Source organism: Silene latifolia, chromosome 11, assembly GCF_048544455.1.
Source record: "Silene latifolia isolate original U9 population chromosome 11, ASM4854445v1, whole genome shotgun sequence".
NCBI lineage: Eukaryota > Viridiplantae > Streptophyta > Magnoliopsida > Caryophyllales > Caryophyllaceae > Silene > Silene latifolia.
The window spans coordinates 66,953,815-66,959,958 of NC_133536.1; the positions used below are offsets into that span (position 1 = coordinate 66,953,815).

General features: G+C 36.9%; 1 pseudogene; it reads right to left on the reverse strand.

The window, feature by feature from the left end:
- Window positions 1–1,991: 1,991 nt before the first annotated feature.
- On the reverse strand, window positions 1,992–4,905 carry LOC141613510 (uncharacterized; annotated as a pseudogene).
- Between the last annotated feature and the right edge of the window lie 1,239 nt (window positions 4,906–6,144).

Here is a 6,144-nt window from a genome sequence, read left to right on the forward strand (position 1 = left end):
GGAGAGATTGCGCAGAGAGAAGATGAATGACAGACATGTATCTTTTTTAACCTAGCAATGTCGTAACTACTTCGTGTGATGGCTCATATAATCTGGTCGGTAAAGTGCCAAAAATGGTCGAAGCAGGTTCTGAGATTTCATATTTCAAATAATTGAGTAATTTCGGAAAGCTGTCATCCTTTTTGGCCCAAAGTGAAATTTCTCCTGTTACGGATAGTCACTGAATTTGTTTGGTTTCACTGTCATGATATTATGCTCTACGTTGGTATAGGATCTCGTAAGGCGAGAAAATTTCGAATCACGAAGCCCTGCAAAAAGCGATAAATCTTCTATCCTTCATGATGCAATTTGTGCTGTATATAAGTTGCAGTCTGAGCATCAAAAGCTGAAACAAAGGAAGAAAAAGCTTCATGATGATACTCTAAACTTAAAGGTGTGCTTAGATTAAGTGCTAGTACTATGAAATACTGTCGATTCGTGTCACTCAATCTTATAGTAATATTATTATGAGACCGTCCCATATGAGAATTCGGGTTATGCAAACCTCACTCATTTTACCTGGATACGCATGGTATTACTACTGGATACACAAATTGATTTGTGTATCTACTAGTAGTACCATGTGTATCCGGAGGGAGTAACATGTGTATCTGAGTAGTTCGTACGATTTATGCTCGTGCTAGGGGTTGTCCAAGGTGGAAGTCGAAGTTTTGGTATTACATTATAGCTCGGCAGTTGGCTTTCATGCCATGCACGCAGTTCTTTTTTATATTGTTCATCATGTACATTATACTAACTGTTTCATACTTTCATACATCATTTCAGGCACGACTATTTCCAAGAAGCCAAACCCATTCCAGCAGAAGAATAATGCTGAAAACACAAAAAATAACATCGAAATTTTCTTTCTGAAACTTTGATGCAAACTTGTTTTAAGCATCCTCTAGACTCTATGGTGCTTCAATTTTTTGAATTCCACTCGACACTCCCAACATTGCGTTATTGTAGATCACTTTAATGTCTCTAAAGTTCCAGTGTCCATTTCAGGTCACTATAAATCACTCAAATGTCTTGAAACGGTATCGATTTCCGATTTTCAGGTCATTGTAGTTCACTGAAATAGCCTCATATTCAACTTTCTGGTATCCATTACAGGTCACTCTTGATCAATCAAATGTCATATTGTCATGCATGTTCTGAAATTTTTTTATGTAATTAAAATTCAATCAAATGTTAAAACTAAGCTGGGATTTTTAAGTGATCATTTTGTGTAGCATAAGTTTTCAATTCAGTCAAACACCAAAATCGAATCGACTTGAACCCTCGGGAGTTGATGATATAGTTCTGTTTGACAACAATTTAATCATATAACATTTAATCCTCTGATAAAGGATCAGCAATGCTTAGTCATCCATACTTATTAATCAGCTGTCAAAATGATTCATTCAACACACAGGTTTTATAATAAGCGTACCCATTTCCGCTTTCAATTTTGTTTTTCAATATCAGAAATCCAAAATATAAATAAAAATGAAATAAAAAGGAGGGAATAATGTAGGTAACATTAGACGCAACACTGAAGTGAAAGGAATAGTATTGCCTGGCAGATGCCTTTAAATATTAAAACTTAAGCCCCTCATCATTTTCAATCGTGTGAACCATACGAATTACCAAGATACCCATAATACTACCCTCGGATACACATCGTATTACTACCGGATACACATGGTATTACTACTGGATACACAAATCAATTTGTATATCTAGTAGTAATACCATATGTACCCGGGTTGGTATTTTGTGTATCCACGAGCTAAGGTTCAGAAATGCATAAAACTACTCTGAAATTCTCTTGAAAGTTGAAAGTAGCCAACATGATACATGATAGATTTGCACCATCCTAACCTCCCAATATACGATAGGAAAATGCGGAGAATAAATTAAGTATAGAAATGACAAGATTATCGCACCAAGATCTTCCGATCATACTTTCATATTACAAAACTCGGGCACCTTCCATGCACTATTGAAGAATCAAAATCTTCCACCATCAGGGCACTAATGACTCTAAGTTTGGAGTAAACTTTGCCAGCAGACGATCCCATTATAAGACTACAAAACGAAATCCGTGCTACCTTGATGCTTGTAACAGATCCCAAAATATGAATTTTTGAGTCGGCAATCACAATTCGAGTCTTGGTTGCATTTTCGATTGCAAACTTTGTTCCCCCCCCCCCCTTTACCAGACAACCTCCCAATGGCACGGGATAAATGCTTACCCTTGAGTGTTTTGACATCTTTGATCTCAAAAGATTCTACATAGAATTCATCTGTCCTCATAAGGAGAACGGCGTCTACAATGTCGAATCCGAGCATAAAAGCATGCACAAAATCAGCACAATTCTCAGATTGCCAACATCCATGTGTCTTTTCTTGTCTTCAATTCGACTTTACGAGCTTTAAGGTTCATACTGACATCAATCTTCATTTGCTCGAAAATAGGAGTGTAGATATCTAACCATGCCTTCTTCAAGGGTGTGTATTGGTGTGGTGGCACAGAAATCTTTCTAAATTGAACTTGACCATTAGACATCTCATGAGCCTTCAGAGGGGCAAATTTTGGCTTCAATATCGCTATTAACTCTTAAGTTTGATGAACTCATTTTTGTGCTAAATGAACCAGTGTGTTTTCCCAAAAACCCTGCCACAACTAACAGCCTCAATTCCTTTCCCAATGAATCCCACAACCAGCAGCCCCACTGACCTCGATCAGCTAACCAATCACGCAGTCCACTAAACCCTCGCTATTGATCGCAAGGACACCATCACCCTGATGCCCTCCATTCCCACATCACGGTCTAATAATAAAGAGGTAGGGACATGTATAAACCCGATACATGAGGGGTACCACACGAAAATTGCACCACATCAAAGGTACCTTGGTTAATAGCTCTAACATGAATGACTTCTTATTGCAAAATGTCAGTATTCTAAGGATTGATATAAAAGAACGAAGAAGATTAAAAACATGTGCAAGCACAAGAATCACTATAACAAGGGTTAGAATTACTACTAGATACACAAATCGATACAAATGAGATACATATGGTAGTACCACCGGATACACATGCTATTACTACTAGATACACAAATCGATTTGTGTATCCAGTAGTAATACCATGTGAATCCGGACTGGTATTTCGTGTATCCACGATCTAAATATCAACTACAACCACCAAACTGGCCACCACCACACCTACTGCCATCACCACCACCACCAACCCTGAACTAACCCCACAACCAGCCCCGTCCCCGCCATCATTACCTAGTACTGTTGATTGCCTTTGCTAGAATGATTTGGTGTAAGACTACACCAAATTATAACCCAAAAATAATTAAAAAAATGAAATTTGTAATGACCAATTTTTATAAACCCTAATTTGTAATTAAAATTCATACCTAAAGATTAATTTTTTATTTATTATAATTTTATGTTTTCTCATAAAACTACTTATTAAATCTTTACAATGGAATAGATTGAAAATACGAAACAAATCTTCAGAGATTAAAATAAGAACTGAAGCTAACCTTTCTTCTATAATAGACTGAAATCGGTTCTTGAGAAGGGTGGTAGAAGCGGCGGTGGAAATGGTGGCCGACGGTGGAAGTATCGGCCGATGGTGGAATTAGAGTGTTTGTGGTGGGTTTGTGGTGGGAAGGTGTTGAATCGTTTTAGTTGAGTAGAGAAATAGGAAAGCTCGTTTTGATGTGACTTTAATGGGTTAGTTCGCACGGTTCGCACCGTAACTCGTTCGTACTCGAACCCGCCATATATATATATATATATATATATATATATATATATATATATATATATATATAGAGAGAGAGAGAGAGAGAGAGAGAGAGAGAGAGAGAGAATCGGGATCCCGTACGAACCAAATTATGGTGCGAACCGAACTACTAACTACTAATACTCTTGTGTAACTTTTTTAAAACACAAATGTCACTCAAAATCCCCCATTAGACTCCCGACAATAGCAAGGATGACTTCTCTCTCATCACCGACCACCGCTCCCCGACGGCGACCTCACCGACGATCGCTCCCGACTGCGACGGTGGCGACTTGATCTCCCATTGCCTTCCGACGGTGACGTTTCTGTCCTGACGTAACCCTAATTTCTTCATTTTATGTTGTTTATGTTTTAGCTGATTTCTATTTTTGATTTTTGATCTTTATTAAGCTGCAAATGTTGATTATTGAAGCTCAAACGTATATAATTAACGTTTAATTGCTTTTTATTATACTTGTTTGAAGTTATTACATAGCTATGATTATCTGTTGTGTTATGTTGTCATGTGTTTTGAGGGGATGCGATTCATTTACCGGTGGTCGTACTGGTGTGAGTTCTGTTGACTGGTATGCTCAGTTGTGCTGTGTTTTATTGGTGTATTTTTAAGTCTAGAAACACATATCTTACATACAGGATATGCATGCTACTTCTATAGGATCCACACACCTGTCTCATGTATGTAGTAGCAGTAGCTTGTGCATGTCGCACCATTTGTATTAATGTTCACGATTTTGTGTTGGGTCATAATTCAGAAGAGTCTCACGTTTTGGGCTAAGTCCACAATTAGGATGTCATCTTAGGTCTTGTTACTCTGGATTCACATTTGTCACTTACGGAATACACATGCTACTTTTACTAGATACACAAATTGTTTCATGTATCCAGTAGCATTAGCCTATGTATCTTCCAATATTAGCATGTGTTGCTGTGTTCATAGATGTACTTTAACTCTAGATATACCTCTCTTGCCTAAAGATACACATGCTACTTCTATAGGATACACAAACCAATTCATGTATCCGCTAGCAATAGCCTGTGCATGTCTCACCATTATATTAATGTTTAACGAGTTTTGTTGGGTCAGAATTAAGAAGATTTTAATTGGCTAAGCCTAGACGTAGGATGCCATCTTAGGTCTTGTTACTATAGATACACATTTGTCACTTATGGAATACACATGTTGCTTATACTGGATACACAAATTGATTCATGTAACTGCTATCAATAGTCTGTGCATCTCTGAATATTCTTTTCATAAGTCTAATGAGGGGAGTTGTGTCGAAACAGAATTTAGCAGAATTTTAATGTTCTTTGATAAGTCTAAAATTAAAATTTCATCTTAGTTATTTTCAGTTTCATTGTTTGTAACTAATTGTCTTTTTTTACTAACTTGCTAAAAATGTAGGTCCAGATAATTTAGTCTTAATTAAGTCTACATAATCATTTATGGAAAATTGGTGCAATGGGTGTGTTGTTAATATTCTAACAGAAGATAAAGAACGCTTTATTGGAAATTATGTCACTGAAAAGCAAACGGGAATGGGGTTTTCATTTGATCCGTTAAAGGAAGTGATGAAGAGTGTCGTTGGGGCTCTCAATCAAACACATTTATATTCTCAACAAAACAACTAGTTAGTGGTTAAGTCGAGGTTGATCCATGGGACGGTGGGTACACAAATTGTTCAATCTAATTATGGTTGTGCTAGGGGTTGTCACAATTGTAATGGGTTGAAGATTCTAGTCTAATGAAAGCAATGGAGTAAAATAAGCAATTAAAGGAAGGATGTAAACAAATGACTAAAAATGCAAGGATATCATGGGTTCATAAGGAAATCATGGGAGTTGATCATACAAACATGTTCTCAATTATAAGCAAGCAATTATTGTTGTGATGGGATCGAGTTAGTGTATATCTTACAATCCCTAAGAAGGTTTGGGTCCCGTAGCCGAATCGATTAGATTGTACAACACCTACAAGTCGACTTAGTCTTTCCTATTCAACTATATGAATGGTCTAATGAGACTCGATTTGGTTTATGTCTTACAAGTCTCATTGAAAAGGTAAGTGATGGGTAAAAAATGCAAGGATTCATAGGCTCGCATTTCATCAAACATAACATGTGCATAAGTTGAAATCACAACAAGCAAGCAAATAAATTATGTGAACATATTAGATTAAGCATGAATCAATCCCCATGTTGGTTTCCCCTAATTACCCATTAATCCTAGCTAAGAGACTACTCACTCATTATCAAGTTTAACATGCTAACAAGGTTGTCAATCATATTAA